The 25,617-nt window shown below is 43.9% G+C and overlaps 1 long non-coding RNA gene across 1 annotated transcript in view; it reads right to left on the bottom strand.

The window, feature by feature from the left end:
* Window positions 1-547: 547 nt before the first annotated feature.
* Window positions 548-25,617, bottom strand: part of LOC138649836 (uncharacterized) — a 42,861-nt gene continuing 17,791 nt past the window's right edge. Inside the window, exons 2-3 of the long non-coding RNA XR_011315372.1 lie at window positions 7,461-7,540; window positions 548-973 (exon numbers count right to left, since the gene is read on the bottom strand). This is a non-coding gene — a long non-coding RNA (uncharacterized lncRNA). The remainder of the gene's footprint in view (window positions 974-7,460; window positions 7,541-25,617) is intronic.

The following is a 25,617-nucleotide window of genomic DNA, read 5'->3' as shown; positions in this document are numbered from 1 at the left end:
ATGCAGATTTTAGGGTTAGTGGCTCTTTATTTAGGAGAGGTAAGGTCTTAAAGGGGTTGTCTGGTACTTTATATTGATGGCCTACAAGGGATCGGTCAGCAATATTAGATCAGTGGGGGTTTGACTCCTGCAGCCCCCGCCAATCAGTTCTCCGTGATGGGTGGAAGTGGAAAGTTGCAGAGCGGAAATGCCCAAATCAGTCTGCTCTTCCCTGACCGCAGCGCATGCTGCAGCTCCACGCCTATCCGAGGATCAGTACCCGGCTGTGGCCACTATACAGAGGATGGCGCTGTGTCCTCAGCTCCACAAATCATCACTTCCGGACGCCACCAGCACCAAGAACAGCGGATTGGCTTTGGAGCCAGATGTTGGCCCTCCACTGATCAGATATTAAGGGGCTATGCTGTGGATAAGCCATCAGTATGAAGCACTGGACTGATTACAGCTGCCTCTTTATTGTGATGTCAGTAATGCGTCATTGGTGATTGGAGTCCTGAAATCTCACGGAAATCGCATTTCTTAGCAGCATCAGATATTGATTGTAAAATAATAAAAACAGCAGCAATTTATTAATAATGAAGTGGCTATATACACTGTAAATGTATAATACACACATATACCATATATTTACACGTATATATTACACACAAACCATACAATGTTGTTATTTAGAAGGTTTCCAAGCATGGAACAGTCAAGATCCTTCCTGGACGTGGGGGAAAGAGGATAATTGACAAGAGAGGTCTTCAAGGTTGGTGCGAATGGTGGAAAAAACACCACGTCAGACATCCAAAGACCAACCTGGAACAGTCTGGGGTCATGGCTTCAACAAGTACTATAAGTCGCACATTAAACAAGCAGAGCTTTATGGGAAAAGGCCAAGGAAGAAACATTGGTAAAGATCAATCGTTCCTTTTTGTCTTTCTTCAGCAAAGAGTACCTGGACAAGCCAAAATCCTTCTGGGAAAACGTTCTGTGAACAGATGAAACAAGAATAGAGGTTTTTGGAAATGCAAAGCAACCGTTTGTTTATAATCAACACAATGAAGCTTATAAAGGAAAATAACACCCTACCAACAGTTAAGCATGGTGGAGGATAATGCTTTGCTGTGTCTGGTACTGGAGGCCTTGACAGTATCACAGGAATCATGAAATCAGAGAATTATCAAGAGATTTTAGAGCAAAATGTCCTACCCAGTGTAAGAAAACTTGGTTTGAGTCAAAGATCATGGGTCGTTCAGCAAGACAGCGACCCAAAGCACACAACCAAAAGTACACAGGAAAGGTTATAAAAGAAAAAAGGTGGACTGTTGTAAAATGGCCAACGAGTCCTGATCTCAATCCCATTGAAAATATTTGGGGAAGCTGAAATCTGCCATTGGGGAAAAGAAGCCTGCAAACATTCAAGAGCTTGAACAAACTGCAAAGGAAGAGTGGGAGAAAACACTAATGGAGAAGTGCGGGAAGCTGATAGATGGCTACAAGAATCGTTAGGAGGCAGTCAATGCCAAAGGGTGTGAAACAAAGTATTCACTAGTTGACTTTTTTGCTGCACATGCTGAATCTTTGAGGTTGCAACACGTACGTTGAAAAACAATGTTCTGTTGTATGACTTTGTACCATTAATTAAAAATCCCGAGCATATAACTATATTGAATAAAAACTTAAGGGGTGGCAATAATGGTGGGCAGCAGTGTATATTACACACATAACATATGCACTATACCGTCATGGACAAAACTTCCCCTCGTCCTCTGCAGCACAATCCCCAGAAGATATTGAAATCCCCCTCAGATTGTAGGAACACGGATATAATGATTGTCCGGAGAAGAGAAGGGGGCGCTGCGACCAGTCCTGTATCTGCAGTAATGCCTCCTGACACTGTTCATATATGGGGGCTTCTCATCCATGGAGGGGCTCACTCACAATATGTGGGGGCTTCTCATCCATGGAGGGGCTCACTCACAATGTCTGGGGGCTTCTCATCCATGGAGGGTGCTCGCCCAATATGTGGGGGCTTCTCATCCATGGAGGATGCTCGCTCAGTATGTGGGGGCTTCTCATCCATGGAGGGGCTCACTCACAATGTCTGGGGGCTTCTCATCCATGGAGGGTGCTCGCCCAATATGTGGGGGCTTCTCATCCATGGAGGATGCTCGCTCAGTATGTGGGGGCTTCTCATCCATGGAGGGGTTCACTCACAATATGTGGGGGCTTCTCATCCATGGAGGGGCTCACTCACAATGTCTGGGGGCTTCTCATCCATGGAGAGTGCTCGCCCAATATGTGGGGGCTTCTCATCCATGGAGGATGCTCGCTCAATATGTGGAGGCTTCTCATCCATGGAGGGTGCTCGCTCAATATGTGGGGGCTTCTCATCCATGGAGGGGGCTCGCTCAGTATGTGGGGGCTTCTCATCCATGGAGGGTGCTCGCTCAATATGTGGGGGGCTTCTCATCTATGGAGGGGGCTCGCTCAGTATGTGGGGGCTTCTCATCCATGGAGGGGGCTCGCTCAGTATGTGGGGGCTTCTCATCTATGGAGGGTGCTCGCTCAGTATGTGGGGGCTTCTCATCCATGGAGGGGGCTAGCTCAATATGTGGGGGGCTTCTCATCTATGGAGGGGGCTCGCTCAGTATGTGGGGGCTTCTCATCTATGGAGGGGGCTCGCTCAGTATGTGGGGGCTTCTCATCCATGGAGGGGGCTCGCTCAGTATGTGGGGGCTTCTCATCTATGGAGGGTGCTCGCTCAGTATGTGGGGCTTCTCATCCATGGAGGGGGCTAGCTCAATATGTGGGGGGCTTCTCATCCATGGAGGATGCTCGCTCAGTATGTGGGGGCTTCTCATCTATGGAGGGGGCTCGCTCAGTATGTGGGGGCTTCTCATCTATGGAGGGTGCTCGCTCAATATGTGGGGGGCTTCTCATCTATGGAGGGTGCTCGCTCAGTATGTGGGGGCTTCTCATCCATGGAGGGGGCTAGCTCAATATGTGGGGGGCTTCTCATCCATGGAGGGGGCTAGCTCAATATGTGGGGGGCTTCTCATCCATGGAGGGGGCTTGCTCAATATGTGGGGGGCTTCTCATCCATGGAGGGGGCTTGCTCAATATGTGGGGGGCTTCTCATCCATGGAGGGGGCTTGCTCAATATGTGGGGGGCTTCTCATCCATGGAGGGGGCTCTCTCAATATGTGGAGGCTTCACATCCATGGATGGGGCTCGCTCAACATGTGGGGGGCTTCTCATCCATGGAGGGGGCTAGCTCAATATGTGGAGGCTACTCATCTATGGAGGGGGCTTGCTCAATATGTGGAGGCTTCTCATCCATGGATGGGTAATCACTCACAATTATACTTACCACCATGGCCATGAATATAGAACGAGGTCTAAACCTCCCCCAGAGAAAAACTTCTCCCCCCCCCAATGATGGAGACCTTGTTTTAAGGCAATGTGAGAACTAAGTGGTCGGGGGGAAAAACAATGGCATTTTGGGTCTTCGGCAACAAACCCACTGAGAACCTGCAGAGAATCCTCAAAAAAAATGACAAAACCCAGAGATTGTGAGAACTCCAAGATCTGATGATAGAACGGGCGGCCAGAAGCCGATAGCTGCCGGGGGAAGGGCCGGAGTGTGGAGGATAAGTGGCAACATCGAGGCTTTTGTCAATAAAAATGTAAAACTTTCCGGAATGTTTAGAATTGTCCGCCAGTGACCACTTGTGCGGCGTCTGGGGGGGTCTGTGCGCTCACAGGTTTGGGGACGGTAAGTGCACATCTTACAGGACCCAGTGAAGCTATGGTGACGTTATAATGTGGATGTTGTGCACAAATCTTTATTATTATTATATCCGCCTGCAGTGCAAAGAATGGAGGGTTTTTAAATAATGGTAAATAGTAATGCAAAGTTACAGGTATGAGGATGAGGTAGAGGTAAAACTTTTTTTTTATTGAGTCTAAGATAAAAAAAATAATGAAAAAAACTCACAATTAGGGTACACTGCAGCTCTTATACAGGTAACGCCGGCCATAATGAACCTCCATTCTTTACACTGCAGTCTGCATTCCTTGTAAGCCAAGCAAAACTACAAGGAGATCTATACAAGTCCTTGCTGCTAGAGCACAGGCCTCCATGCTTTACACTGCAGTCTGCATCCATTGTAAGCATTGCTGCAAGCCGTGGTGATTGCCGTCAGTTAGTGAGCAGAAATCATGGAAGCGGGTGATCACAATGTGCCCGCAGATATCAGGCGCAGCCTCAGTGACGTCACAGAGGTTACCGCCGCTCACCGAAACTGCGCTGACAACGCTCAGTTCACCCCAATGAGATCGCCGATGGCACCGTGAGAAAATTACTGGCGGTAACGTCTGATGTCACCGGTCATCAAGAAGCTGCACTCGCAGGGTCGCATCACGGAACGGTTCATGTCACAGTATGGATTATCTTCACATCCGACAGGTGAGGGAGAGGGTTGTTTTTTTTGTTTGTTTGGTTTTTTTTTTCCAGGAAATATGGGCTTCAATGCATTAGGTGTAAGGTGAACATAACTTTATTTTTTATTTTTAAATAAAACTTGTTTTATTTCAAATAAAAGATTTTATTCTTGCAGCGTTTTTATTTCAATACTATGGGGTTAGTAATGGGGTGTCTTCTAGACGCTTCACTGTTACTAAGGCTAGGTTCACATTGCGTTAATGGGTTATCGCTAGCAGACTCCGTTACATGGCGAAATTGTCGCAATTAACGCCATGCAACGGATCCGTAAGGCCAAGTTCACATTAGCGTTGTGCGGGGCTGCGTCGGGCGCAGCCGCGGCGAAACATGCGTCATGCACCCCTATATTTAACATGGGGGCGCATGGACATGCGTTGTCTTGCGTTTTGTGACGCATGCGTCATTTTGGCGCAACAGAAGACACTGCATGATGCAGTTTTTTCTGCGCCAAAAATCATGCAAAAATGAACGCATGCGTCACTAAAAGCTGCGTTTTGCATGCGTTGTGCGTTGCGTCGCCGACGCAGCACCGCACAACGCAAATGTGAACGTAACCTTAGCGCACCCATTGACGGCAATGTGCTAACGGATCTCTAGTGCATCGCTAGAGCATGCCATTTTCGGCACGCGCTAGCGATGTCCTGTTAGTTTCAGACGGACCGCGGACGCTGCTTGCACTAACGCAATGTGAACCTAGCCTAATCCGCAGGTTTGATATCTCCGGACAATACAAAGCCGACATCGGCCCTACAGATATCACCCAACTTGTCACCGCACCAAGGCAAGTGGGGAGAGCGAGGCTAAGTGCATGATCTGGCACATCTTATGGATAATATTATTATTATATCTTATGGATCTGCCATTTATGGGGCGGCTGGGGGCAATATCTCGGGCCCCTTCCCAGGCTCTTAATATCAGCTCTCAGCTGTCTGTTTAGCCTTGGCAGGTTTGAATTTATAGGGAGACCCTACGTCTTGATTTTCTGGGGTCCCCCGTAAATTCACCAGGAAAGGCTAAGCCTACAGCTATAAGCTGTTCTTAATGGCCTGGGAACCTTATGGGGTATCGCCCCTTGCCCCAGATTATTAACATCGGACGCCCACACCATTTTTTTTTCATTTAATTCTTTATTTTAAACATACACCATATTTTACCCAGCACTTTTATAGACTATAATTTAGAGATTTCCTGCCCCTGTGGATATAAAGGTTGACATCACTTATTCATTTCACAATTCATTTATCATGCAAATTCTTTGTACACATTATATTATGGGTGTAGATTTTTTTTTTACAAAACTTTAAAAAAAATTAATGTAAATAAAAGCCACATAAAATAATTGAAAAACTCAAACTTCATGGTGTTTCTTTTCCCCCAAGTTTTTTTTGTGTATCAGCACTGACCCCGAAATGTAAACAGGCAGCATCTGGCCACTAGATGGCAGCATCACACTATCCTGGGCGGTGGAGGCGGCAGCTGCAGCATTTCCATCCCTCCATGGGATAACACCAGTTTGGTTTGTGTCAGACCCCAGATAGTGCAGACCCCATGGGTGGGACGGATCTGGGCAGATTGCTGTTGGTTCCTTCATTAATAGGATGTAAAATTGTGTAGAAAGAATCTGGTTTCAAATCTCAGCACAATATGGAAGTGTTACATATCGTGGATTTTGCTCATTTTTTACCCCACACTTTGCTAGGGGTGAAATTAGCAGTGAAAATCCACAGTATAAAGTGACAAGTAGAATCTGAACTGCAGATCAATTCCCCTAACACCGGCACCTACCACCAATTCCCCCGTGCATCGCTATATGCCCCCTTGGGTCACTGCACCTACCACCAATCCCCCCGTGCATCACTATATGCCCCCTTGGGTTACTGCACCCACCACCAATCCCCCCGTGCATCACTATATGCCCCCTTGGGTCACTGCACCTACCACCAATCCCCCCGTGCATCGCTATATGCCCCCTTGGGTTACTGCACCTACCACCAATCCCCCCGTGCATCACTATATGCCCCCTTGGGTTACTGCACCTACCACCAATCCCCCCGTGCATCGCTATATGCCCCCTTGGGTCACTGCACCCACCACCAATCCCCCCGTGCATCACTATATGCCCCCTTGGGTCACTGCACCTACCACCAATCCCCCCGTGCATCGATATATGCCCCCTTGGGTCACTGCACCTACCACCAATCCCCCCGTGCATCGCTATATGCCCCCTTGGGTCACTGCACCTACCACCAATCCCCCCGTGCATCGCTATATGCCCCCTTGGGTCACTGCACCTACCACCAATCCCCCCGTGCATCGCTATATGCCCCCTTGCGTCACTGCACCTACCACCAATCCCCCCGTGCATCGCTATATGCCCCCTTGGGTCACTGCACCCACCACCAATCCCCCCGTGCATCGATATATGCCCCCTTGGGTCACTGCACCTACCACCAATCCCCCCGTGCATCGATATATGCCTCCTTGGGTCACTGCACCTACCACCAATCCCCCCGTGCATCGCTATATGCCCCCTTGGGTCACTGCACCTACCACCAATCCCCCCGTGCATCGCTATATGCCCCCTTGGGTCACTGCACCTACCACCAATCCCCCCGTGCATCGCTATATGCCCCCTTGGGTCACTGCACCTACCACCAATCCCCCCGTGCATCGCTATATGCCCCCTTGGGTCACTGCACCTACCACCAATCCCCCCGTGCATCGCTATATGCCCCCTTGGGTCACTGCACCCACCACCAATCCCCCCGTGCATCGATATATGCCTCCTTGGGTCACTGCACCCACCACCAATCCCCCCGTGCATCGATATATGCCTCCTTGGGTCACTGCACCCACCACCAATCCCCCCGTGCATCGCTATAGGACCCCTTGGGTCACTGCAGCCCATACACCCAATGAGGAACATTAACAAAAGTAATCATATTAGAGAAGCAAAACCACATCCTACCGTCACAGGAACGTACGGAAAACCATGGGATCCGCAAATGGTGCAGCCTGGAGACGCCATAGTGACACCGCTGCCAACAACTAGGGAGAAATAACAGCGGCTTAGGTGTGTACTAGGAGGTTCTGCAGCAGCTGAGGAGTGAATAATCACAATGATGATACAATGAGGTATAGAGGAGTATGATAGCTATATGTGTAATAATGCTGTATACTGATATATGGTGTTATAATGTATCATAACAGTTTGTGTGTGTGAAATAAACGTACACAGGTGTGAGGAGTATATAATATAGGTGTAAGGGTGGGGACACATGACATTGGTACCATAGCTATATATATTTGTGTACAGTATATATGTGCATGTATAATATACAGTCATGGCCGAAGGTGTTGATGCCCTTGAAATTATTTCAGAAAATTAAAGGGAACCTGTCACCTCATTTTTTCACATATGAGCTGCGGCCTCAGGCATCAGGGGCTTCTCTCCAGCATTCTGTAATGCATTCTGTAATGCTGTAGATAAGCCCCCGATGTATCCTGAAAGAGGAGAAAAAGGTTACACTATACTCACCAAGGGGCGGTCCTGCTGCGGTCCTGATTCTGGTCCGATGGGTGTCACGGTCCAGTCCGGGGCCGCCCATCTTCTTACGATGACGTCCTCTTCTTGTCTTCCTGCCACGGCTCCGGTACTGATCTGTCCTGTTGAGGGCAGAGCAAAGTACTGCAGTGCGCAGGTGCTCGGTCTTTCTGACCTTTCCTGGCGCCTGCGCACTGCAGTACTTTGCTCCTCATCAGGACAGATCAGTACGGCTGCGCCGGAGCCGCGGCAGGAAGACAAGAAGAGGACGTCATCGTAAGAAGATGGGAGGCCCCGGACCACGACACCCATCGGACCAGAACCAGGACCGCCCCTGGGTGAGTATAATCTAACCTCTTTTTCTCCTCTTTCAGGATACATCGGGGGCTTATCTACAGCATTACAGAATGCATTACAGAGTGCTGGAGAGAAGCCCCTGATGCCGGTGAGCTTACCTCACCATCGATTTTGGGGGTGACAGGTTCCCTTTTATTCCACCCAGGGAATTAATAAGCCTATGTGCACACGTTGCAGATTTGTCTGTGGATCTGTCCGCACAGAATCCACATCTCTTGGCAGAAAAAGGCCCAAATCGTTGCAGAATTGATGCGGATTGTCATGCACATTTGCCTTACTTAATGTATAGTGAATGGTGCAGAAACCCTGCGTTTCCACACAAAGAATTGACATGCTGCGGAAAATAAACCTCGGTTTCTGCGCAGTATTTTCCACAGCATGTGCACTGCGGTTTCTGTTTTCCATAGGTTTACATTATACTGTACACCGCATGGAAAACTGCTGCGAATCCGCAGCGTGTGCACAGACCCTTACAATTCCACATGTTTTGTTATACAAGCATGTTTATTTCCTTTATGTTGATTGGAAAAAAAACACCACACAAAAAATTCAGATTAGACATAATTTCCAGACAAAATAGTTTTCAGCCTCAATGTAATATTTGGCTGCGCCCATGGTAATAAATAGCTGCACCCCGTCGCCTCCTACAACCACCGCCGGCTTCTTGCACCTCTCACCTGCAATCATGGACAACACTTATAGACTGCGCGCGTCTCATATTCTAACATCTCGCCATTGCTGCCACTTCAGTCTCTCCGGCGCTTTGTTGCCTTCATTTCTGGGGGCTTCTTGGAGTATGTTTGGGGTCATTGTCCTGCAGGAAGACCCACGACATAGGACACAAACCCAGATTACTGACACCGAGCACGTTACAACCCAAAACCCTTTGTACTCTTCAGATTTCATGATGCCTTACACACCGTCATGGCACCCAGGGCAGCAACGCAGCCCCAGAACGTCTCCTCCTCACTGAGTGTGGCACACACAGACAATGCAAGGACTAAGGAGCCTTCTCCCCTCATCATCCATCTTCAGGTGCAATACCCTTATTGCCCACACCTGTTACTTGCCACAGGTGAGTGTGAACGAGCATCACATGCACACACAAAGTTCCACATTCTTGGAAGTGTGCAGTTTTGTGGGACCCATTTTTAGGGTTTTGTGTGAAATTATGTCCAATTTGCTTTTTTTTTTTCTCTCCTCTTTTTTGGGTTGGTCCTATACACACAAACAAACAAAACATGGGGAACTGCAATAATGTCTTGGGAGAAAAGTATCATTTACTGGAACAATGTCAAGGGTGTTAAGACTTTTGGCCATGACTGTACGTATACAACTTTTACAGTACCTTCATATGTCTGCATATCCCTCAGATGTCTGTGTGGATATAGTATATATAATATACACCGTGCCTTGAAGAAGTCCTCACACCACGGGAACTTTCCCACAGTTTTCACATTACACCCACAAACGTACATGTAATTATTGGGATTTATGTGACACCAACTTAAAGTAACAGGTATTTGTGACAAGTAAAGGAAATGATACGAAGTTTACTCATCATTGTAAGGCTCTAAATCTGAGAATTGTGAGGAGCATTAGTATTCAGCCCCCCAGACGGTAACACAGAACATGCTCTGATCTACACCCTCCATTGTAACTTTGGCCGCATGATGAGGGTCATTGTCCTGCTGGAAGGTGAACCTGCGCCCCAGGCTCACGTCTCCTGCAGCCGCTAACAGATATTCCTCCAGAACTGTCCTGTATTTAGCTCCATCCATCTCCCATCACCTCTGACCAGCTGCCCTGCCTCCCCACAACAGGATCCTGCTGCCACCATGTCTGACGGTGGGGATGATGCATTTATCCCAGAAAGTTACTAGTACAGCTACATGTCTGCCCCTCATATACAGGTATATATCCTGAGTGCAGTATATAGAGATGTATGGACACTAGTACAGCTACATGTCTGCTCCTCATATACAGGTATATATCCTGAGTGCAGTATATAGAGATGTATGGACACTAGTACAGCTACATGTCTGCCCCTCATATACAGGTATATATCCTGAGTGCAGTATATAGAGATATATGGACACTAGTACAGCTACATGTCTGCTCCTCATATACAGGTATATATCCTGAGTGCAGTGTATAGAGATATATGGACACTAGTACAGCTACATGTCTGCTCCTCATATACAGGTATATATCCTGAGTGCAGTATATAGAGATATATGGACACTAGTACAGCTACATGTCTGCTCCTCATATACAGGTATATATCCTGAGTGCAGTATATAGAGATATATGGACACTAGTACAGCTACATGTCTGCCCCTCATATACAGGTATATATCCTGAGTGCAGTATATAGAGATATATATACTAGTACAGCTACATGTCTGCTCCTCATATACAGGTATATATCCTGAGTGCAGTATATAGAGATATATGGACACTAGTACAGCTACATGTCTGCCCCTCATATACAGGTATATATCCTGAGTGCAGTGTATAGAGATATATGGACACTAGTACAGCTACATGTCTGCTCCTCATATACAGGTATATATCCTGAGTGCAGTATATAGAGATATATGGACACTAGTACAGCTACATGTCTGCTCCTCATATACAGGTATATATCCTGAGTGCAGTATATAGAGATATATGGACACTAGTACAGCTACATGTCTGCTCCTCATATACAGGTATATATCCTGAGTGCAGAGTATATAGAGATATATATACTAGTACAGCTACATGTCTGCCCCTCATATACAGGTATATATCCTGAGTGCAGTATATAGAGATATATGGACACTAGTACAGCTACATGTCTGCTCCTCATATACAGGTATATATCCTGAGTGCAGTGTATAGAGATATATGGACACTAGTACAGCTACATGTCTGCTCCTCATATACAGGTATATATCCTGAGTGCAGAGTATATAGAGATATATATACTAGTACAGCTACATGTCTGCCCCTCATATACAGGTATATATCCTGAGTGCAGTATATAGAGATATATGGACACTAGTACAGCTACATGTCTGCTCCTCATATACAGGTATATATCCTGAGTGCAGAGTATAGAGATATATGGACACTAGTACAGCTACATGTCTGCTCCTCATATACAGGTATATATCCTGAGTGCAGAGTATATAGAGATATATGGACACTAGTACAGCTACATGTCTGCTCCTCATATACAGGTATATATCCTGAGTGCAGAGTATATAGAGATATATATACTAGTACAGCTACATGTCTGCTCCTCATATACAGGTATATATCCTGAGTGCAGTATATAGAGATATATGGACACTAGTACAGCTACATGTCTGCTCCTCATATATAGGTATATATCCTGAGTGCAGTATATAGAGATATATGGACACTAGTACAGCTACATGTCTGCTCCTCATATACAGGTATATATCCTGAGTGCAGTATATAGAGATATATGGACACTAGTACAGCTACATGTCTGCTCCTCATATACAGGTATATATCCTGAGTGCAGTATATAGAGATATATGGACACTAGTACAGCTACATGTCTGCTCCTCATATACAGGTATATATCCTGAGTGCAGAGTATATAGAGATATATGGACACTAGTACAGCTACATGTCTGCTCCTCATATACAGGTATATATTCTGAGTGCAGAGTATATAGAGATATATGGACACTAGTACAGCTACATGTCTGCTCCTCATATACAGGTATATATCCTGAGTGCAGTATATAGAGATATATGGACACTAGTACAGCTACATGTCTGCTCCTCATATACAGGTATATATCCTGAGTGCAGTATATAGAGATATATGGACACTAGTACAGCTACATGTCTGCTCCTCATATACAGGTATATATCCTGAGTGCAGAGTATATAGAGATATATGGACACTAGTACAGCTACATGTCTGCTCCTCATATACAGGTATATATCCTGAGTGCAGTATATAAAGATATATGGACACTAGTACAGCTACATGTCTGCTCCTCATATACAGGTATATATCCTGAGTGCAGAGTATATAGAGATATATGGACACTAGTACAGCTACATGTCTGCTCCTCATATACAGGTATATATCCTGAGTGCAGTGTATAGAGATATATGGACACTAGTACAGCTACATGTCTGCTCCTCATATACAGGTATATATCCTGAGTGCAGAGTATATAGAGATATATGGACACTAGTACAGCTACATGTCTGCTCCTCATATACAGGTATATATCCTGAGTGCAGAGTATATAGAGATATATGGACACTAGTACAGCTACATGTCTGCCCCTCATATACAGGTATATATCCTGAGTGCAGTATATAGAGATATATGGACACTAGTACAGCTACATGTCTGCTCCTCATATACAGGTATATATCCTGAGTGCAGTATATAGAGATATATGGACACTAGTACAGCTACATGTCTGCCCCTCATATACAGGTATATATCCTGAGTGCAGTATATAGAGATATATGGACACTAGTACAGCTACATGTCTGCTCCTCATATACAGGTATATATCCTGAGTGCAGAGTATATAGAGATATATGGACACTAGTACAGCTACATGTCTGCTCCTCATATACAGGTATATATCCTGAGTGCAGTGTATATAGAGATATATGGACACTAGTACAGCTACATGTCTGCTCCTCATATACAGGTATATATCCTGAGTGCAGTGTATATAGAGATATATGGACACTAGTACAGCTACATGTCTGCTCCTCATATACAGGTATATATCCTGAGTGCAGTATATAGAGATATATGGACACTAGTACAGCTACATGTCTGCTCCTCATATACAGGTATATATTCTGAGTGCAGAGTATATAGAGATATATGGACACTAGTACAGCTACATGTCTGCTCCTCATATACAGGTATATATCCTGAGTGCAGAGTATATAGAGATATATGGACACTAGTACAGCTACATGTCTGCTCCTCATATACAGGTATATATCCTGAGTGCAGTATATAGAGATATATGGACACTAGTACAGCTACATGTCTGCTCCTCATATACAGGTATATATCCTGAGTGCAGTGTATAGAGATATATGGACACTAGTACAGCTACATGTCTGCCCCTCATATACAGGTATATATCCTGAGTGCAGAGTATATAGAGATATATGGACACTAGTACAGCTACATGTCTGCTCCTCATATACAGGTATATATCCTGAGTGCAGTATATAGAGATATATGGACACTAGTACAGCTACATGTCTGCTCCTCATATACAGTCTTGTCTAAAGTCCACTTTAAGGGAGGATATTAGCGAAGGGAATGAGGATGTCGAGTCCATATGGGTTGAAATTCATGGAGGGAAAAATGGTAACAAAATTCTCATTGGGGTCTGTTACAAACCCCCAAATATAACAGAAACCATGGAAAGTCTACTTCTAAAGCAGATAGATGAAGCTGCAACCCATAATGAGGTCCTGGTTATGGGGGACTTTAACTACCCCGATATTAACTGGGAAACAGAAACCTGTGAAACCCATAAAGGCAACAGGTTTCTGCTAATAACCAAGAAAAATTATCTTTCACAATTGGTGCAGAATCCAACCAGAGGAGCAGCACTTTTAGACCTAATACTATCTAATAGACCTGACAGAATAACAAATCTGCAGGTGGTTGGGCATTTAGGAAATAGCGACCACAATATTGTACAGTTTCACCTGTCTTTCACTAGGGGGACTTGCCAGGGAGTCACAAAAACACTGAACTTTAGGAAGGCAAAGTTTGACCAGCTTAGAGATGCCCTTAATCTGGTAGACTGGGACAATATCCTCAGAAATGAGAATACAGATAATAAATGGGAAATGTTTAAGAACATCCTAAATAGGCAGTGTAAGCGGTTTATACCTTGTGGGAATAAAAGGACTAGAAATAGGAAAAACCCAATGTGGCTAAACAAAGAAGTAAGACAGGCAATTAACAGTAAAAAGAAAGCATTTGCACTACTAAAGCAGGATGGCACCATTGAAGCTCTAAAAAACTATAGGGAGAAAAATACTTTATCTAAAAAACTAATTAAAGCTGCCAAAAAGGAAACAGAGAAGCACATTGCTAAGGAGAGTAAAACTAATCCCAAACTGTTCTTCAACTATATCAATAGTAAAAGAATAAAAACTGAAAATGTAGGCCCCTTAAAAAATAGTGAGGAAAGAATGGTTGTAGATGACGAGGAAAAAGCTAACATATTAAACACCTTCTTCTCCACGGTATTCACGGTGGAAAATGAAATGCTAGGTGAAATCCCAAGAAACAATGAAAACCCTATATTAAGGGTCACCAATCTAACCCAAGAAGAGGTGCGAAACCGGCTAAATAAGATTAAAATAGATAAATCTCCGGGTCCGGATGGCATACACCCACGAGTACTAAGAGAACTAAGTAATGTAATAGATAAACCATTATTTCTTATTTTTAGTGACTCTATAGCGACAGGGTCTGTTCCGCAGGACTGGCGCATAGCAAATGTGGTGCCAATATTCAAAAAGGGCTCTAAAAGTGAACCTGGAAATTATAGGCCAGTAAGTCTAACCTCTATTGTTGGTAAAATATTTGAAGGGTTTCTGAGGGATGTTATTCTGGATTATCTCAATGAGAATAACTGTTTAACTCCATATCAGCATGGGTTTATGAGAAATCGCTCCTGTCAAACCAATCTAATCAGTTTTTATGAAGAGGTAAGCTATAGGCTGGACCACGGTGAGTCATTGGACGTGGTATGTCTCGATTTTTCCAAAGCGTTTGATACCGTGCCGCACAAGAGGTTGGTACACAAAATGAGAATGCTTGGTCTGGGGGAAAATGTGTGTAAATGGGTTAGTAACTGGCTTAGTGATAGAAAGCAGAGGGTGGTTATAAATGGTATAGTCTCTAACTGGGTCGCTGTGACCAGTGGGGTACCGCAGGGGTCAGTATTGGGACCTGTTCTCTTCAACATATTCATTAATGATCTGGTAGAAGGTTTACACAGTAAAATATCGATATTTGCAGATGATACAAAACTATGTAAAGCAGTTAATACAAGAGAAGATAGTATTCTGCTACAGATGGATCTGGATAAGTTGGAAACTTGGGCTGAAAGGTGGCAGATGAGGTTTAACAATGATAAATGTAAGGTTATACACATGGGAAGAAGGAATCAATATCACCATTACACACTGAACGGGAAACCACTGGGTAAATCTGACAGGGAGAAGGACTTGGGGATCCTAGTTAATGATAAACTTACCTGGAGCAGCCAGTGCCAGGCAGCAGCTGCCAAGGCAAACAGGATCATGGGGTGCATTAAAAGAGGTCTGGATACACATGATGAGAGCATTATACTGCCTCTGTACAAATCCCTAGTTAGACCGCACATGGAGTACTGTGTCCAGTTTTGGGCACCGGTGCTCAGGAAGGATATAATGGAACTAGAGAGAGTACAAAGGAGGGCAACAAAATTAATAAAGGGGATGGGAGAACTACAATACCCAGATAGATTAGCGAAATTAGGATTATTTAGTCTAGAAAAAAGACGACTGAGGGGCGATCTAATAACCATGTATAAGTATATAAGGGGACAATACAAATATCTCGCTGAGGATCTGTTTATACCAAGGAAGGTGACGGGCACAAGGGGGCATTCTTTGCGTCTGGAGGAGAGAAGGTTTTTCCACCAACATAGAAGAGGATTCTTTACTGTTAGGGCAGTGAGAATGTGGACTTGCTTGCCTGAGGAGGTGGTGATGGCGAACTCAGTCGAGGGGTTCAAGAGAGGCCTGGATGTCTTCCTGGAGCAGAACAATATTGTATCATACAATTATTAGGTTCTGTAGAAGGACGTAGATCTGGGTATTTATTTATTATGATGGAATATAGGCTGAACTGGATGGACAAATGTCTTTTTTCGGCCTTACTAACTATGTTACTATGTTACTATGTTACTATGTTACAGGTATATATCCTGAGTGCAGAGTACATAGATATATGGACACTAGTACAGCTACATGTCTGCCCCTCATATACAGGTATATATCCTGAGTGCAGTATATAGAGATATATGGACACTAGTACAGCTACATGTCTGCTCCTCATATACAGGTATATATCCTGAGTGCAGTGTATAGAGATATATGGACACTAGTACAGCTACATGTCTGCCCCTCATATACAGGTATATATCCTGAGTGCAGAGTATATAGAGATATATGGACACTAGTACAGCTACATGTCTGCTCCTCATATACAGGTATATATCCTGAGTGCAGTATATAGAGATATATGGACACTAGTACAGCTACATGTCTGCTCCTCATATACAGGTATATATCCTGAGTGCAGTGTATAGAGATATATGGACACGAGTACAGCTACATGTCTGCTCCTCATATACAGGTATATATCCTGAGTGCAGTATATAGAGATATATGGACACTAGTACAGCTACATGTCTGCTCCTCATATACAGGTATATATCCTGAGTGCAGAGTATAGAGATATATGGACACTAGTACAGCTACATGTCTGCTCCTCATATACAGGTATATATCCTGAGTGCAGTATATAGAGATATATGGACACTAGTACAGCTACATGTCTGCTCCTCATATACAGGTATATATCCTGAGTGCAGTATATATAGATATATGGACACTAGTACAGCTACATGTCTGCTCCTCATATACAGGTATATATCCTGAGTGCAGTGTATAGAGATATATGGACACGAGTACAGCTACATGTCTGCTCCTCATATACAGGTATATATCCTGAGTGCAGTATATAGAGATATATGGACACTAGTACAGCTACATGTCTGCCCCTCATATACAGGTATATATCCTGAGTGCAGAGTATATAGAGATATATGGACACTAGTACAGCTACATGTCTGCTCCTCATATACAGGTATATATCCTGAGTGCAGTATAGAGATATATGGACACTAGTACAGCTACATGTCTGCCCCTCATATACAGGTATATATCCTGAGTGCAGTATATAGAGATATATGGACACTAGTACAGCTACATGTCTGCTCCTCATATACAGGTATATATCCTGAGCGCAGAGTATAGAGATATATGGACACTAGTACAGCTACATGTCTGCCCCTCATATACAGGTATATATCCTGAGTGCAGTATATAGAGATATATATACTAGTACAGCTACATGTCTGCTCCTCATATACAGGTATATATCCTGAGTGCAGTATATAGAGATATATATACTAGTACAGCTACATGTCTGCTCCTCATATACAGGTATATATCCTGAGTGCAGTATATAGAGATATATGGATACTAGTACAGCTACATGTCTGCTCCTCATATACAGGTATATATCCTGAGTGCAGTATATAGAGATATATGGACACTAGTACAGCTACATGTCTGCTCCTCATATACAGGTATATATCCTGAGTGCAGTGTATAGAGATATATGGACACTAGTACAGCTACATGTCTGCCCCTCATATACAGGTATATATCCTGAGTGCAGTGTATAGAGATATATGGACACTAGTACAGCTACATGTCTGCTCCTCATATACAGGTATATATCCTGAGTGCAGTGTATAGAGATATATAGACACTAGTACAGCTACATGTCTGCTCCTCATATACAGGTATATATCCTGAGTGCAGTATATAGAGATATATATACTAGTACAGCTACATGTCTGCTCCTCATATACAGGTATATATCCTGAGTGCAGTATATAGAGATATATGGACACTAGTACAGCTACATGTCTGCCCCTCATATACAGGTATATATCCTGAGTGCAGAGTATAGAGATATATGGACACTAGTACAGCTACATGTCTGCCCCTCATATACAGGTATATATCCTGAGTGCAGTATATAGAGATATATGGACACTAGTACAGCTACATGTCTGCTCCTCATATACAGGTATATATCCTGAGTGCAGTATATAGAGATATATGGACACTAGTACAGCTACATGTCTGCTCCTCATATACAGGTATATATCCTGAGTGCAGTATATAGAGATATATGGACACTAGTACAGCTACATGTCTGCTCCTCATATACAGGTATATATCCTGAGTGCAGTATATAGAGATATATGGACACTAGTACAGCTACATGTCTGCTCCTCATATACAGGTATATATCCTGAGTGCAGTATATAGAGATATATGGACACTAGTACAGCTACATGTCTGCTCCTCATATACAGGTATATATCCTGAGTGCAGTATATAGAGATATATGGACACTAGTACAGCTACATGTCTGCTCCTCATATACAGGTATATATCCTGAGTGCAGTATATAGAGATATATGGACACTAGTACAGCTACATGTCTGCTCCTCATATACAGGTATATATCCTGAGTGCAGTATAGAGATATATATACTAGTACAGCTACATGTCTGCCCCTCATATACAGGTATATATCCTGAGTGCAGTATATAGAGATATATGGACACTAGTACAGCTACATGTCTGCTCCTCATATACAGGTATATATCCTGAGTGCAGTATATAGAGATATATGGACACTAGTACAGCTACATGTCTGCTCCTCATATACAGGTATATATCCTGAGTGCAGAGTATATAGAGATATATGGACACTAGTACAGCTACATGTCTGCTCCTCATATACAGGTATATATCCTGAGTGCAGAGTATAGAGATATATGGACACTAGTACAGCTACATGTCTGCTCCTCATATACAGGTATATATCCTGAGTGCAGAGTATAGAGATATATGGACACTAGTACAGCTACATGTCTGCTCCTCATATACAGGTATATATCCTGAGTGCAGTATATAGAGATATATGGACACTAGTACAGCTACATGTCTGCCCCTCATATACAGGTATATATCCTGAGTGCAGAGTATATAGAGATATATGGACACTAGTACAGCTACATGTCTGCCCCTCATATACAGGTATATATCCTGAGTGCAGTATATAGAGATATATGGACACTAGTACAGATACATGTCTGCCCCTCATACACAGGTATATATCCTGAGTGCAGTATATAGAGATATATGGACACTAGTACAGCTACATGTCTGCTCCTCATATACAGGTATATATCCTGAGTGCAGTATATAGAGATATATGGACACTAGTACAGCTACATGTCTGCTCCTCATATACAGGTATATATCCTGAGTGCAGTGTATAGAGATATATGGACACTAGTACAGCTACATGTCTGCTCCTCATATACAGGTATATATCCTGAGTGCAGTATATAGAGATATATGGACAATAGTACAGCTACATGTCTGCTCCTCATATACAGGTATATATCCTGAGTGCAGTGTATAGAGATATATGGACACTAGTACAGCTACATGTCTGCTCCTCATATACAGGTATATATCCTGAGTGCAGAGTATATAGAGATATATGGACAATAGTACAGCTACATGTCTGCTCCTCATATACAGGTATATATCCTGAGTGCAGTATATAGAGATATATGGACACTAGTACAGCTACATGTCTGCTCCTCATATACAGGTATATATCCTGAGTGCAGTATATAGAGATATATGGACACTAGTACAGCTACATGTCTGCTCCTCATATACAGGTATATATCCTGAGTGCAGTATATAGAGATATATGGACAATAGTACAGCTACATGTCTGCTCCTCATATACAGGTATATATCCTGAGTGCAGTGTATAGAGATATATGGACACTAGTACAGCTACATGTCTGCTCCTCATATACAGGTATATATCCTGAGTGCAGTATATAGAGATATATGGACAATAGTACAGCTACATGTCTGCTCCTCATATACAGGTATATATCCTGAGTGCAGTGTATAGAGATATATGGACACTAGTACAGCTACATGTCTGCTCCTCATATACAGGTATATATCCTGAGTGCAGTATATAGAGATATATGGACACTAGTACAGCTACATGTCTGCTCCTCATATACAGGTATATATCCTGAGTGCAGTAGATTCAAGATTCAAGATTCAAAGAAGCTTTATTGGCAGGACCAAATACACATCAGTTTTGCCAAAGCAAGTGTATAGAGGCAATAGGGATAGGGACTGAGGGGATGTTGGGTAGGAGCTGTGGGGGGAGGTGGATGGGGCAGATCCAGGTTGGGGGCTATAGTCCATGGCATAGGGGAGGTGGATGGGGCAGATCCAGGTTGGGGGCTATAGTCCATGGCATAGGGGAGGTGGATGGGGCAGGTTCAGGTTGGGGGCTATAGTCCATGGCATAGGGGAGGTGGATGGGGCAGGTCCATTGTGGGGGCTATAGTCCATGGCATAGGGGAGGTGGATGGGGCAGATCCAGGTTGGGGGCTATAGTCCATGGCATCATAGTTCTCTTTCTCGCAGTCTATGGCATTCGCTCACATACCGCGCTGCTATCTCCACCGCTCTCTCTTCTTCTCCCAGCAAGATATATGTTTTCTCTTCCTCCTTCATGGTGATGAAGTCTGGGAAGAGATGTGAGAGTCTCCTGAAGTGAGTGTCCCTCACTGCTGAGTATTTGGAGCAGTGTAGCAGGAAGTGGGTTTCGTCCTCTATGGCCTCCTGGTCACAGTGTTGGCACAGTCTTTCCTCCCTGGGCTTGTAGCTCTGCCTGTGTCGGCCACATTCGATGGCCAGACTGTGGGCGCTGAGTCTATATCGGCTCAGGATCTGGCGGTCTCTGGGGTCCGGGAGTTTCTCCAGATATGGGGCCAGTCTGTAGTCTCTCTGTAGGCTCCGGTACATGGTCAGTTTCTGTGAGCTGATGATATCATTCTTCCAGTCACTGACATACCTCTCCTGGCCTTCATCTGCCATCTTCCTAATTCCGGCTTTTGTCAGGTTGTTGTGATTGGTGTTCTGCTCCGGTTGGGTTTGGCTGGGCTGTTCCGGGGGTTCTGGTTTTTCTGTTTCACCTTCATGTATCAGGGCTTTATGGTGATGGGAGCTTGGATTGCTCCTATGCAGGTGAGCCCGGAATGACAGCGCCCTCTTTAGAACTGTTAGGTGTAGAGGGAATCTGCCCAGCTCGGCCCGACAAGCACTGTTGGAGGTGCTCCGATGGACCTGGAGAAGGTGCTTGCAGAATTCCAGGTGGAATATTTCTGTTGGACTGGAGTCCCACTTTGACCAGTCTGGGTAGGTGTGAGGACCCCAGACTTCGCTGCCATACAGGAGGATTGGGGCGATGATGGAGTCGAAGATTTTTAGCCAGACCCTCACTGGTGGCTTCAGATGGTAGAGTGTCCTTCGGATGGCATAGAAGGTTTTGCAGGCCTTGTCTTTCAGGGTCTCTATGGCTTGTTTGAAGTTCCCTGACCGGTGAATCTCTAGGCCCAGGTAGGTATATTTGTCCGTTCCTGTGAGGTCGCAGTTGTTGAGGATAAATGATGGGTGTTGGTCTGATCTTCTCTTTCTCCTCTGGAACACCATGGTGTTGGTTTTCTTTAGGTTGACCGGTAGGGCCCAGGTGGAGCTGAATTTCTCTAGGATTTTCAGGTTGTCCTGGAGGCCTTTCTCGGTTGGTGACAGCAGCAGCAGGTCATCTGCATACAGCAGGAATTTCACCTGAGCGTCGTGGAGGGTGAGTCCTGGTGCTGAGGAGGATTCCAGGGCGGTAGCCAGCTCGTTGATGTAGATGTTGAAGAGCGTTGGGCTTAGGCTGCAGCCTTGTCTTACTCCGCGGCTCTGCTGGAAAAAAGCCGTTCTTTTGCCGCTCACACTCACGCTGCAGCGGTTCTCGGTGTAGGAGCTTTTGATGACATCGTAGGTCTTTCCTCCTATTCCACTCTCCAGCAGTTTCAGGAATAAGCCCGGGTGCCACACTGAATCAAAGGCCTTTTTAAAGTCCACAAAGCAGGCGTATATCTTCCCATTCTTTGTATTGTAGACGTGTCTCTGAATGAGGCTGTGCAGAGTATAGATGTGGTCAGTGGTGCGGTGGTTCGGCATGAACCCTGCTTGGCTCTTGTTGAGGACGTTGTGCTCGGTGAGGAAGGTGAGGATCCTCTTGTTCAGGATACTGTTGAACAGTTTTCCCAGGTTGCTGCTGACGCATATGCCTCTGTAGTTGGCTGGGTCATACCTGTCCCCACTCTTGTGGATGGGTGTGATGAGGCCTTGGTTCCAGGTACGAGGGAAGTAGCCGGCACTCAGTACAATATTGAAGAGTTTAACCATTGCAGCCTGTATTTCTGGTGGGCTGTACTTCAGCATTTCTGGTAGGATTCCATCTAGGCCACCGGCTTTTCTACATCTTATGGAGGAGAGTCTCTCGGTTACTTCCTGTAGTGTTATAGGTGTATCCACCGGGTTTTGGAAGTTTTTGATTTTTTCCTCCATTGCTTTTAGTTTCGCCATTATGTTTTCCTGTTCTTGGCTTAGTCCTTCCTTTGGAATGTCTTTATAGAGGTCTCTGAAGTATTGGAGCCAGAGGTTGCCATTTTGGATATGGTTGTTGTTTTTCTTGTCTTACTTACAGGTATATATCCTGAGTGCAGTATATATAGATATATGGACACTAGTACAGCTACATGTCTGCCCCTCATATACAGGTATATATCCTGAGTGCAGTATATAGAGATATATGGACACTAGTACAGCTACATGTCTGCTCCTCATATACAGGTATATATCCTGAGTGCAGAGTATATAGAGATATATGGACACTAGTACAGCTACATGTCTGCTCCTCATATACAGGTATATATCCTGAGTGCAGTATATAGAGATATATGGACACTAGTACAGCTACATGTCTGCTCCTCATATACAGGTATATATCCTGAGTGCAGTATATAGAGATATATGGACACTAGTACAGCTACATGTCTGCTCCTCATATACAGGTATATATCCTGAGTGCAGTATATAGAGATATATGGACACTAGTACAGCTACATGTCTGCTCCTCATATACAGGTATATATCCTGAGTGCAGTGTATATAGAGATATATGGACACTAGTACAGCTACATGTCTGCCCCTCATATACAGGTATATATCCTGAGTGCAGTATATATAGATATATGGACACTAGTACAGCTACATGTCTGCTCCTCATATACAGGTATATATCCTGAGTGCAGTATATATAGATATATGGACACTAGTACAGCTACATGTCTGCCCCTCATATACAGGTATATATCCTGAGTGCAGTATATAGAGATATATGGACAATAGTACAGCTACATGTCTGCTCCTCATATACAGGTATATATCCTGAGTGCAGTGTATATAGAGATATATGGACACTAGTACAGCTACATGTCTGCTCCTCATATACAGGTATATATCCTGAGTGCAGTATATAGAGATATATGGACACTAGTACAGCTACATGTCTGCTCCTCATATACAGGTATATATCCTGAGTGCAGTATATAGAGATATATGGACACTAGTACAGCTACATGTCTGCTCCTCATATACAGGTATATATCCTGAGTGCAGAGTATATAGAGATATATGGACACTAGTACAGCTACATGTCTGCTCCTCATATACAGGTATATATCCTGAGTGCAGTATATAGAGATATATGGACACTAGTACAGCTACATGTCTGCCCCTCATATACAGGTATATATCCTGAGTGCAGTATATAGAGATATATGGACACTAGTACAGCTACATGTCTGCCCCTCATATACAGGTATATATCCTGAGTGCAGTGTATAGAGATATATGGACACTAGTACAGCTACATGTCTGCCCCTCATATACAGGTATATATCCTGAGTGCAGTATATAGAGATATATATACACTAGTACAGCTACATGTCTGCTCCTCATATACAGGTATATATCCTGAGTGCAGTATATAGAGATATATGGACACTAGTACAGCTACATGTCTGCCCCTCATATACAGGTATATATCCTGAGTGCAGTGTATAGAGATATATGGACACTAGTACAGCTACATGTCTGCTCCTCATATACAGGTATATATCCTGAGTGCAGTATATAGAGATATATGGACACTAGTACAGCTACATGTCTGCTCCTCATATACAGGTATATATCCTGAGTGCAGTATATAGAGATATATGGACACTAGTACAGCTACATGTCTGCCCCTCATATACAGGTATATATCCTGAGTGCAGAGTATATAGAGATATATGGACACTAGTACAGCTACATGTCTGCTCCTCATATACAGGTATATATCCTGAGTGCAGTATATAGAGATATATGGACACTAGTACAGCTACATGTCTGCCCCTCATATACAGGTATATATCCTGAGTGCAGTATATAGAGATATATGGACACTAGTACAGCTACATGTCTGCCCCTCATATACAGGTATATATCCTGAGTGCAGTGTATAGAGATATATGGACACTAGTACAGCTACATGTCTGCTCCTCATATACAGGTATATATCCTGAGTGCAGAGTATATAGAGATATATGGACACGAGTACAGCTACATGTCTGCTCCTCATATACAGGTATATATCCTGAGTGCAGTATATAGAGATATATGGACACTAGTACAGCTACATGTCTGCTCCTCATATACAGCTATATATCCTGAGTGCAGTGTATATAGAGATATATGGACACGAGTACAGCTACATGTCTGCTCCTCATATACAGGTATATATCCTGAGTGCAGTATATAGAGATATATGGACACTAGTACAGCTACATGTCTGCCCCTCATATACAGGTATATATCCTGAGTGCAGTATATAGAGATATATGGACACTAGTACAGCTACATGTCTGCTCCTCATATACAGGTATATATTCTGAGTGCAGAGTATATAGAGATATATGGACACTAGTACAGCTACATGTCTGCTCCTCATATACAGGTATATATCCTGAGTGCAGTATATAGAGATATATGGACACTAGTACAGCTACATGTCTGCCCCTCATATACAGGTATATATCCTGAGTGCAGTATATAGAGATATATGGACACTAGTACAGCTACATGTCTGCCCCTCATATACAGGTATATATCCTGAGTGCAGTATATAGAGATATATGGACACTAGTACAGCTACATGTCTGCTCCTCATATACAGGTATATATTCTGAGTGCAGAGTATATAGAGATATATGGACACTAGTACAGCTACATGTCTGCTCCTCATATACAGGTATATATCCTGAGTGCAGTATATAGAGATATA

Source organism: Ranitomeya imitator, chromosome 9 (assembly GCF_032444005.1).
Source record: "Ranitomeya imitator isolate aRanImi1 chromosome 9, aRanImi1.pri, whole genome shotgun sequence".
In the NCBI taxonomy this organism is placed as follows: Eukaryota; Metazoa; Chordata; class Amphibia; order Anura; family Dendrobatidae; genus Ranitomeya; species Ranitomeya imitator.
The sequence above is the reverse complement of the archived record's forward strand: the minus strand, read 5'-3'. Positions and strand labels throughout refer to the sequence as shown.